Source organism: Staurois parvus, unplaced genomic scaffold (assembly GCF_062004578.1).
Source record: "Staurois parvus isolate SC_StPar_1 unplaced genomic scaffold, SC_StPar_1.0 ptg000287l, whole genome shotgun sequence".
NCBI classification, from domain to species: Eukaryota; Metazoa; Chordata; class Amphibia; order Anura; family Ranidae; genus Staurois; species Staurois parvus.
This window is the reverse complement of record NW_028318083.1, coordinates 10,598,120-10,610,426: the sequence shown is the minus strand read 5'-3', so window position 1 is coordinate 10,610,426 and position 12,307 is coordinate 10,598,120. Positions and strand designations below refer to the sequence as shown.

Below are 12,307 nucleotides of genomic sequence, written 5' to 3'. Positions count from 1 at the left end.
AGATCAAAAGAATCATATTCTTTTTTTTGCTCACAAGTCTTCACTTTGAAGCAAATATCACTTTCAAAGTATTGACACGCTGGTACCGGACTCTGTTTGTGTTGGCATCCCTATTTCCTGGCCAGAGCCCTCTATGTTGGAGATGCTGTACTAAGGTCGATCACCTTCACATCTTTTGAGACTTTAATCTTCTCCCTTTTTGGTAACAGGTCCTGCAGATCCTACACAAACGTATTAATTTTTCTCTTTTTGATAACCCAGCAGTGGTGCTCTTAAACTTGACCCCTATGCCCAGCAAAATATACTGCAAATCTTTACTAAAACACCTGCTGTGGAAGCAACAATCCCCGATTGTTGTCACATGTACCACACAGTCAGTACTTGCCAGATATTCCTGCAGCTCCTTTAATGTTGCTGTTGGCCTCTTGGCAGCCTCCCAGACCTGTTTTCTTCTTGTCTTTTCATCAACTTTGGAGACCCGTCCAGTTCTTGGTAATGTCACTGTTGCGCTATATTTTCTCCACTTGATGATGACTGTCTTCACTGTGTAAAGTTCCTTTACCTTGTTACACAGGTCTTTTGACAGTTTTTATTATGTTCTCCATGGCTCAGTATCTAATCTTCTCATTTGCACAGACCAAAATATCTGAAAAATTTACAAGCAGTGTAAACTCTCCGGGCTTCCTATATGCCTTGGAAATTCCAGAACCTCTTGCTGCATTCCCCATGATATAAAATAAATTAAAAAAATGCAACAAGGAGAGTGGGAACCCCAGTAATGAGCACACAGGTTTGCAGTTTCAAGAACTTGAGCAATTGTCAGGGAGTTTACCTCTCCAGCATCTATATATTTTAGGGAGGGGAAGTAAACATAAAAAGAGATTTACTTGGTAAAAAGACATGGTATATCTAATGCCTTGGAAATTCATTTGTACCCTTCTCCTGACTGATACCTTTTAACAATGAGATCCCTCTGATGCTTTGGAAGCTGTCTGCGGACCATGGCTTTTGCTGTAGGATGCAACTAAGAAAATGCCAGGAAAGACCTTCTAGAACCGCTGAATTAAGTGAGTACTGACTCCTATTTAACATGATTTTTAATGTGATTGCTTAATTCTGAACACAGCTACATCCCCTCCCTCAATTTACACTGCTTGTAAATTTTTCAGATATTTTGGTCTGTGCAAATGAGCAGATTAGATACTGAGTCATGGGGAACATAATAAAAACTGTCAAAAGACCTGTGTAACAAGGTAAAGGAACTTTACAAAGATGAAAAAGGATATAAACAGATATCCAAAGCCTTGGATATGCCAGTCAGTACTGTTCAATCACTTATTAGGAAGTGGAAAATTTGGGGATCCCCTGATACCAAGCCAAAGTCAGGTAGATCAAAAAAGATTGCAGCCACAACTGTCAGAAGAATTGTTCAGGATACAAAGTAAAACCCACAAGTAACCTCAGGAGAAATACAGTCTGGAAAAAGACAATGTGGTTGTTTCAAGGAGACAATACGACAATACTTGAACAAAAATGAGTTGCATGGTCAGGTTGCCAGAAGGAAGCCTTTACTTTGCCAATGCCACAAAAAATCCCGGTTCCAATATGCCTGATAACACCTTGACATGCCTCACTGGCTTTTTTTGTGGCATTGGCACAGTAAGGGCTTCTTTCTAGCAACTTGACCATGCAGCTCATTTTTGTTCAAGCATCGTGGTATTGTGCTCCTCAAAACAACCACACCATCTTTATTCAGATCAGCCTGTATTTCTACAGAGGTTACCTGTGGGTTTTCTTTGTATTGTGAACTAAAAATTCTAGAAACTCTTCAAACAACCCAAATCTTATATTTTAGTTTTTGGTAGATGCTGGAGAGGTAAGCTCCTTGACAATTGCTCAAGTTCTTTAAACTGCAAACCTGTTGTGGTCATTACTGGGGTTCCCACTCTCCCTGTTGCATTTTGTAATTTATTTTATATCATGGGGAATGCAGCAAGAGGTTCTGGAAGTTGCAAGACATATAGGAAGCCCAGAGAGTGTACACTGCTTGTACATTTTACAGATATTTTGGTCTGTGCAAATGAAGGGGACTCTAAAAGGTCTGTTTTTCACATTGCATGCATATAACACCATCCGTTGCATGTGTGACCAGCTATTTTTAAATCAATAAATACATTTTTGATTGTTGTCTAAAGGCAAAATAGTAATTTCAATCACAAGTGACAACTCTCTCTGTGAAAGATTATCAGTGATCCTGTCAGTATGTGAAAGAATGATTAAAATTGATTTGATTTTTTTTAGCATTCAAATAGCGAAGGCAGGAAACATAGCTTCTTACCTCAGTGAATTATATGTCATAGCAAGATGGCTGAAAGTGTGAAAGCAGAATGTGCATCAACCCTAAATAATACTGTGAGTGCGCAGATATGTGTAGGTGGTAATTTGTCTGCAAATTATATATGGAGCTGTTATATGTCATGTTGCATAAAATGTTGTAAAGATTTACTTGGAGATGATGTAAAGAGTACATGCACGCATTCTGCAATTTTTCACTTCTTAGGTTGTCACTCTGAATTTAACGATGCTTGATGCTAATCTATAAAACTAGCCATACTGTTACTTGTGTTTTTGTATTTAATCACAAAAATCCTGATAATATGTAATACTGTATATAAACCGCTTCCCGACCACCCTATAACAGAACTACTGCTACAGGGCGGCAGGGCTGCGCAAAATCACATTTTTATATATATATATACGTGATTTTGTATTTCCAGGTGGGGGGCCATTGGCGACTACAACTGTCAACCACCGGGAATCAGCCAGAGATTCCCTGTGATCGCTGAGTATCACTGACGAGGGAGAGGTCTGTATGTAAACAATACAGATCTTTTCCCTGTCGGCTCCAGCTTGCTGCTGTGTATTGCTCTGCATAGCAGAGGGTTGCCCTGGGCACAGAGAAGCAAAGGAGCAAATAATAGATGAAGGGTGGCACACCAATTCTATGGCATGTATTACCAGGGGGGTAGGGGGGTGCAATTCTGGATCCTTGCCCTGGGTGCTGGATGACGCTGTCCCGGTAATGGGTATAGCTATGTAAAACATTCCAAAAAATTACCTTCACTGTTTAAAATCTAGTAATGCACCCTTCTCTGCACACACTCAGTTGCTCTCTATTTTTGGCACTGTGCCTAAAATCAGAGTCACTAGAAGCCAATCAGCTGCTTTAAGAATTACTGTTGCTGAAGGGGGAGGAACGCAACAGGAATGATGCAAACTATGCTGAGGAAACACAGATTAGGGAGAGAGAAAAGAAAAGCAGGAGAGGTGAAAGGACAAACTCTGTTGCCAGGGAGACACAAAAGAGTTAAACTTACAAGGAGAGAGTCTTATCTCCCTTATAGTGTCTCCATTATCCCTCTGCAGTGGCAGCCTGTGAACCTCAGCACTGCAACACTTCTAATGGAGCCAAGACATACAATCAAGGTTGGCAAAGTACATATTGTAATTGAAGAAAGTGACAATTTTTGAGACAAAGGAGAGGGGAGAGTTTCTAATAAGGAAGTGACTGCTGCTTCAACAAAATGGTGGCCTATGGCAAGAAGAAACAGGAACAATGCTGGAGGCAATTTACAACACACTAATTTTGATAGCATAATTATTCTTGTGAAATGTATGTTCTTTTGTTAAAGAACATTACTTGTTATCACACTGTTAGGTAAAGTTCCTCTCTAAGTAATGGTGCCTTCATAAATCCACAGCTAAAACCAATTGGTAGAGCCAGCCAGTTGAACCAATGGAGCCTCTATGTTTACCTCAGGTAAGTAACCACTGATACCAATGATGTTTTTAATTGTCTGTAAGTATTCTATTTTTCTCACTAAGCACCAATATAAGGGGAATTCTTCTCAAAGATCCCCAGTGAATTGAAGCATTTTTTTTGCTGAATATCAGTGTAACAAGCATTCTTTTGACTGACCCAAAATGGGATTTATTTCCCGGCTGATCCCCAATATAAAGAGCATTCTTTTCATCAATGTTTTATTCTTTGTCTCATTTTTTTTATTCCATGGTTATTACAAATATATTTTTTACATATAGAGCAGAGCGCTAAAAATGATCCACCCTGGGTATCAAATATTCTAGGTATAGTATATCTACAGCTTACCGATCAAGCTAACTTACCATGAGCTGCAAGTATAGTAATTTTTAGTAGGGGTTCCCCAAAACCTGAAACTATTTCAAAGGTTCTTCTAGGGTAAAAAGGTAATTAAATATATACTCATCAGTGGTCTCTTTTTTGTCAGTAATTGTTGGAATTTTCACCCATTTCCCAGTGCAGAAATAATTTAGCTGAACAGGTTTTTTGGGTTGTGCCACAACATAAAACATTTTTTTCCTATCCACCTTGTAAAGAAAAGTACCCAGATGGTACAATTATCACAATAAACTAGCTGGCTCTAACCTAACTTCTAAGCCAATGTATATGGGTCAAAAGGGAAAGGGACTCCTGTAGATAATTATTTTTTGATTAGCACTAACTTCATGTCAACCAGCTGTAACAGATACATTGAAGTGTTGATCACATTGTCCATGTGTGAGATCAATATATATCTTATCTTTTGTATCATCTCCCATTTTATCCAAGTTGGCATTTGGTGTCTCTCTCAAACCTGGAATATATAATAAACACTTCTATCACTTAGTCAAGGCAAAGAGGTTTAAGTTAAACTGGCCATACATGGATTGAAATTCAGCCAGTTCATCAGGGACTGGCTGAAGTTCGATCCATGTATGAGCACCATGGTTGGACACAAGTCAATCTATTGATTCATTTGTGTATAACCACCCTGTCAGATTTTTCCCAAATGATTAGTGCCACCAGCTATAGCTGGAAACATTAATCATTGTGTTGTGCCAGAAGGGAATGACTTCCCGCTGGCAGAACACAATAGTGCTTCCTTGGTGGAAGTAAAGAAAATTCACTAATCTATGGCCTGCCCTACTTATATAGCGCCTTGAAAAAGTATTCATACTCCTTGACATTTTCCACATTTTGTCATGTAACATCCGAAAACGTAAATGTATTTTATTGGGATTTTATGTGATAGACAAACACAAAGTGGCACATAATTGTGAAGTAGAAGGAAAATGAAAAATGCTTTTCAAAATTTTTTACAAATAATTATCTGAAAAGCGTGGCGTGCATTTGTATTCAGCCCCCTTTACTCAGCCCCCCTACTATGATACCCCTAACTAAAATCTAGTGGAACCAATTGCTTTCAAAAGTCACCTAATTAGTAAATAGAGTCCACCTGTGCATAATATAATCTCAGTATAAATACAGCTGTTCTGTGAAGCCCTCAGAAGGTTGCTAGAGAACATTAGTGAACAAACAGCATCGTGAAGGCCAAGGAACACACCAGACAGCTCAGGGATAAAGTTGTGAAGAAGTTTAAAGCAGGATTAGATTATAAAAAAATATCCTTAACTTTGAACATCTCACGAAGCACTGTTCAATCCATCAGCCAAAAATGGAAAGAGTATGGCACAACTGCAGACCAAGCAAGACATGGTCTTCCATGTCTACCTAAACTGACAGGCCGGGTATGGAGAGCATTAATCAAAGAAGCAACCAAGAGGCCCATAGTAACTCTGGAGGAGCTGCAGAAATCCACAGTTCAGGTGGGAGAATCTGTCCACAGGATAACTATTTACTCCACAAATTTGGCCCTTATAGAAGAGTGGCAAGAGGAAAGCCATTGTTGAAAGCCATAAAAAGTCCCATTTGCAGTTTACGAGAAGCCATGTGGGGATACAGCAAACATATGGAAGAAGGTGCTCTGGTCAGATGAGACCAAACTTTAACTTTTTGGCCTAAGAGCAAAACTAACACTGCACATCACCCTAAACACACCATCCCCACCGTGAAACATGGTGGTGGCAGCATCATGTTGTGGGGATGCTTTTCTTCAGGAGGGACAGGGAAGCTGGTCTCTTCTAATACAGGGAAATCTTAGAAGAAAACCTGTTAGAGTCTGTAAAAGACTTGAAAATGGGGTGGAGGATCACCTTCCAGCAGGACAACGACCCTAAACATACAGCCAGAGCTACAATGGAATGGTATAGATCAAAGCTCATTCATGTGTTAGAATGGCCCAGTCAAAGTTCAAACCTAAATCCAATTGAGAATCTGTGGAAAGACTTGAAAATTGCTGTTCACAGATGCTCTCCATCCAATCTGACAGAGCTTGAGCTATTTTGCAAAGAAGAATGGGCAAAAATGTCACTCTCTAGGTGTGCAAAGCTGGTAGAGACATCCCCAAAAAGACTTGCAGCTCAGGGGGGCTGAATACAAATGCGCACCACACTTTTCAAATAGTTATTTGTAAAAAAAAATTAAACCATTTATCATTTTCCTTCCACTTTACAATTATGTGCCACTTTGTGTTGGTCTATCACATAAAATCCCAATAAAATACGTTTAAGTTTTTGGTTGTAACATGACAAAATGTGGAAAATGCCAAGGGGTATGAATACTTTTTCAAAGCACTGTATATGTAGGCATTGATCTGAAATATTCTGGTGTAAAAATGCACAGCAAATGAAAGGCGAACAGCACCACAGATAAGCTTGATGATGGTTAACCCAACAAGTGTCCGACTTTGCCACATGATTCAGCAAAGATGATACATGAATTATGTAAGGGTTAGATAAGAACTTTCTCATCAGGAGTTCAAGTACTTTGGATTAGGTTTTCTTTGTGTCAGAATAAAGCCGCCTTCCCTTGTGCAGAAGCAACAATGAAGCCCAGATAACAAGGTTATTTTACACTGCTGCTCGGATACCAGAATCAATCCAATAAATGTGACATACAAACCACTTTAATTTCAGTTCAGATTATATGAAAAAGATTTGAACAGACACTAAAAAACAAAGGAAAAAACTTTTGCTGGCAATTATAACACCCACTGCCATCTACTGTATATCATCATATAATTTCTGTGAAGTTAGTCCTTGTTTACATTAGTGTCCTCCATTTTATATTGCTATTTTTATATAAGGCACATTTCGTACAGTTTCCTAGGCTGGTTTACCTAAGATCTTCATTTTTTTAGTACCTAGCGCTGTGTAAAAAAGGATGGGACTTGTCTTTACCAGCAGCCCTGCAAAAGAATTTGATTGTTTTTTTGTTTTTTTTACCTGTTTTTAGTTTATTTTTTTAGTTTCTTAATTCTTGGCTTTGTGCTAGTCATTCCTGTTGCACCCCAAATTCACTATTTCTTTGCAGGCACTCCCAGTGTCAGTTTGATTGAAATTTCAGCTGGTGTGCAAAGGATGGGGACATTTAATAATTTCTGTAGTTTCTAAAGTACATTTTTTATTTCTTTAAATAAAGCCATTCGGTTTCTTTGTAAACAAAAACTCAGTAGGACATCACAAGACCTAAGCCTAGTACACATGATGAGAATATTGGGCGAATTATATATTTTTTTTGCATGCTAGTCTAATATCGAAAACAAATAGGTTACTAAAGTTACGAAAATTCTCGTAAGACAGAATACAAGTTATTATTATTATTATACAGGATTTATATAGCGCCAACAGTTTGTGCAGCGCTTTACAATATAAGGGAGACAGTACAATTACAATACATTTCAGTACAGAAGGAATAGGAGGGCCCTGCTTGTGGAGCTTACAATCTAAAGGAAGGGGATACAAAAGGTGATAACTGCGGGGGATGATCTGGTGGAGGTGATTCAAGTACAGTTTTTAGGTGGAGGTGGGGTAGGCTTCCCTGAAGAAGTGAGTTTTCAAAGATCGCCTAAAGGCAGACAGGGTGGGGGCTGACCAGACATGCTGTGGTAGGGAGTTCCAGAGGATGGGAGAAGCTCTGGAGAAGTCCTGGAGGCGAGCGTGGGAGGAGGTGATGAGGGAGCTAGAGAGGAAGATATCATGGGAGGTGCGGAGTGGGCGATTTGGGCGGTATCTGTGGATGAGGTTGGCGATGTAGCTAGGGGCAGTGTTGTGGATGGCTTTGTAAGCTGTGGTTAGTATTTTGAATTTTATACATTGGGTTAGTAGATCCAGTGGAGGGACTGGCAGAGAGGGGCAGCAGTCGCTGATCGGTTGGTAAGGTGTATGAGTCTAGCAGCAGAATTCATAATAGACTGAAGGGATAGCCTGTGTAACGGTAGACCAGTGAGGAGGGAGTTGCAGTAATTGAGGCGGGATATAACCAAGGCGTGGATGAGTTGTTTTGTGGTGTCATTGGTCAGGAAGGGGCGGATTTTGGAAATTTTCCAGAGGTTGAGGCGGCAGGATTTAGCCAGTGAGTGGATGTGGGGCCCAAAGGAGAGATCAGAGTCTAGGATTACGCCTAGCAGCCTGGCATGAGGGGAAGGACCAATGGTTGTGCTGTTGATCTTAATGGTAAAGTCGTGAGTGTTGGATCTGGGAGGAGGAAATATTACAAGCTCAGTTTTTGAAAGATTGAGTTTAAGGTAGTGATGTGACATCCATGCTGATATGTCGCTTAGTAGATTTGTGATACGTGAGGAGATTGAGGGGGTGAGCTGGGGAGTGGAGAGATAGATCTGGGTGTCGTCAGCATAGAGGTGGTATTGGAAGCCATGGGAGGTTATCAGTTGGCCCAGGGAGGAGGTATAGAGAGAGAAAAGGAGGGGACCAAGAACAGAACCTTGGGGTACCCCAACAGAAAGAGGAAGCGGAGCAGAGGAAATTCAGAAGTGATGTAATGTATTGTATAATAATATATTCTTTTGTTTCTGGGCAAATGCGTGGTCTTGGTCACTCAATTTTCTTTGTACAAATACTATACTAATTACATGAAAATCGTTTGTTGTGTTATCTTACGAGAAAAATGTTCGCGCTTGTCCCCTCTCAGAAGCTGTGTACTAATGATGAGATTATCGGATGATTGCTCTGAAAGCTTTTTTTCCATCCAATATTCTCATCTTGTGTACTAGGCATAAGTCTGGCCATATATGAGTCATTTTCTTTTGTTGAACCAATTACTTTAAACCTGCTGTACATAGATCAAACTATGACCAGTTCGGCAGAGACCAGCTGAATGGGCAGGCTGGTTGTACACAAGTTGATTTATTGATTGACTTGTGTACTGTACAACCAACCGTTGCAAAATTTTAGCCAGAAGCGCTGATCAGTGTATTCTGACAGCAGGTAAGACAGGCCATAGATGATGCGATTTTCTTTCCTGCAACCACATGCAAAGTCGCACCTTATTGTCCGCTATCAGCGCGGTCATATTGGTGCGGTTTCGACTATCGGAGCCGCACCGATTTCTAAAGTAGTACATGCACTACTTTTGTATAATTTGCATAGACGTCTGTGTCAGATGTCTTGCAAATCGCAATGAAATCGGCAGGTCACTCGATTTTGAAATTGTGCGACTTCACTGTAAGTCGCACAATTTCAAAATCGGCTTTGATGTGACTGGGCGGTAAGGACCCAGCTTTGCTTTTAGGGCCGGTTCACACTATAGAAATGCAGTCCAGATGCGTTGTGGATGCGTTTTTGCATGCACATTTTTGACGCGTTGCAGTGTTTTTTTTATGCATTCCAGTTAATTTTTTCCCCCTCTTTTTTTCTTTAATTTAAATAGGAACATGTGCGTTCCAGTGCAATGTAATTCTAACAGATTACAATGTATTGTGTGTGTGTCATATTTTTACTCTTTTGAATTTCCCGCCAGTTCCGCTCCTATGCGTACCGATGCTCGCAGGGAATGGAACACGGAAGACGGATGCAGGCATCAGCCGGAGGACATAGCCGGGGTACACAGCGGGAGGACATAGCTGGATTGCAGGACAAGGTAGGGGTCAGGGGAAAGCAGGAGAAGCACTATGGGGTAATCCCGAGTGTGGCTCGGGGTTACCATTTTTGGTACTGAAAATTAACCCCGAGCTACACTCGGGATTACCGCTAGGAAGGTTAATCAGTACTGGCAATGCTGACCTCATACAAAGGTGGCCAAGAAGCAGTGACCAGGGAGAGTAATCAGTCACCTCAGTCCACCTACAGTAGTGGGAAATGGTGCATGTCTGCTGAGCATTGCAGATTAGATTATGACATCAACAGAAACAGATCTCTGCAGCTTCTCCCCACGCACAGCACTTGCCATGCATAGATGTGAAGTGACAGAAAGTGGTCACATGTTCGCTGCAAGTACATCCACCAAAAAGGTACTTAGGAATTTTTTTTGCATGATTGTTGTGTGCCTTCATTACACTCTGCTTATTTGGTTGCCCTAGGCTTCACATCTGCTTTAACTTGAGTGACAATCTAGTCTGTCTAGTTAGTTACATCGTAAGTGCTGCTGCCATGTTAAATAATTCATCACTTGCATATTCTTGAAATAATTCTTTTTTAATGTCCCTTCCAGTCAAGCTAATTACAGAGACAACAGAAAAGACAGTGAATGTTTGCACTGAATGTTGTACAGCTACAATAATTCTACATACTAGTGGGCTTTGTATCCGAAGAGGTATATCATATCCAAGATCTGACTAAACAGGGATAAATACATCTTAGTCACCGGTCACACTGCTGCGATTTAAAATAGTGCGATTTGTGTGCAATTTCAGTGCTTTTCTGAAGCCTTTATTGCTACTTGTGAATATTTTCAACGATTTCTTGCAATTTGCAGTTCAATTCTCTATTATATTCTATGTATGCGCAACAAAACTGCAGAACAAGTAATGCAAGAACTACTTTAGAAATTGCGCTGCAGCAAATCGCAAATGGTAAGACACTGACATTCACATTCATTAGATGTGATTTCAGGTGCGATTTCCATTCCCAAATCGATCCGGTATGACCGGCACTAAGTCTACTTAATCTAGGTCATAAATACTGTATGTAATAAAAACATCAAAATTATTTCATCAATCATATTATCTGTAATAATAAAATGACATTACAGACATCCTACATTTATTGTAGGGTGGTGTAATCGTACTTTAATGAACATGGCCTTCCTTTTATGACTCGCTGTAATTCTACAAATAATTTTGCTTTGCTCAACAACAGGCCATGAGCTCTATTGCGACCACCACGTAGAAAGAGATATGGCTTTCCTTGTATTAACAAGAATTGGCTTATGACAGACAAAGGAGCCCAGCCTTAGAAACCGAACAGTGAGCTATGGATTTTCTAATGGCCATAGTGTTGGTAGCAATTACATTTTGTGGACATCTTTGAGACGAGGTGTGAGCAAGGGGTTCCTATAGAAGATCCAGGGATGGTCCAGGGTGGATGATAATAAGAGTGTGTTTGACCATCCTCCTATTGGTGGTCATACTATTTGGTAAGGTGGATCCATGTACACTGTGGTATTTTGGGGAAGCGTTTCTTGCCTTTCTGGGTGGTGGAGTGTTCATTTAGAAGGATTTAGTTCTCTCAGCTCTAGAACAACACTGATATATGCACTTTCTGTGGCGGACTCTTTACATATTTTTGGGGGACTTTTTTGTGTCTGAAGGACTTTTTATGTCATTTTTATGTGTTTGTGGGATCAATATATTCACTTTATATTTTGTTGTCAGACTGGATGAACCAGTCAGCGGATCTGCCTGCTCAGTGGAGGATCTCTCCGCTGATCCCCGCTGAGAAGGTGGATGACAGGTCTGCGTCTGCTCTGCTACTGCACAGACACAGCCCGATGACTTCTATGGGGTGGTCGGACGGAAATGGAGCGCTTGTCCGGACAAGTGTCCGCTGACACCCACAGGTCCATAGAGGTCTATGAATGGTCCGATCGGGTCCGCATGAAAAACTGCTAGGAGGACCCGATCGGACCATCAGAGTGAAAGGGGCCTATTGTTTATTTATATTATTTATTTAGGGTTGGTATCATAACTCTTGGAGCTAGCAGTTGTGTTTTATTTTTATTCACACCTAAGCGCAGAGTTTTCTTTTATATATGTAGTCATACATGGTGCAAATTAACCAAATAAGTAGCCGGAGAAGTTGCGGTAGGCAAGGCTAGACCGAACCAGAAACTGTTCGTATGCGGTATAGCCAGGGAACTTGAAAGTGTTTTTATCTTTTTAATGCTAAGCAAGCAATACCTTTTTATTCAAAGTTGTTACCAGTTTTGGTATAGCAGAAGTTTGATCCATCGATCTGTGTCAAGTGTGAATTTTATTAAAGGACTTATTAGTGCTGTGATTTGTGTTTAACTCACACGCATTAACACGCTTTGCGTTACGGCACCATATTCATGTGAATATTGCCTAATGTACTAAAACTCACCAAGGTCCAT

At 40.4% G+C, this 12,307-nt stretch overlaps 1 pseudogene; it reads right to left on the bottom strand.

Moving 5' to 3' along the window:
• Positions 1-12,307, bottom strand: part of LOC149458376 (uncharacterized) — a 44,934-nt pseudogene extending 32,627 nt beyond the window's left edge.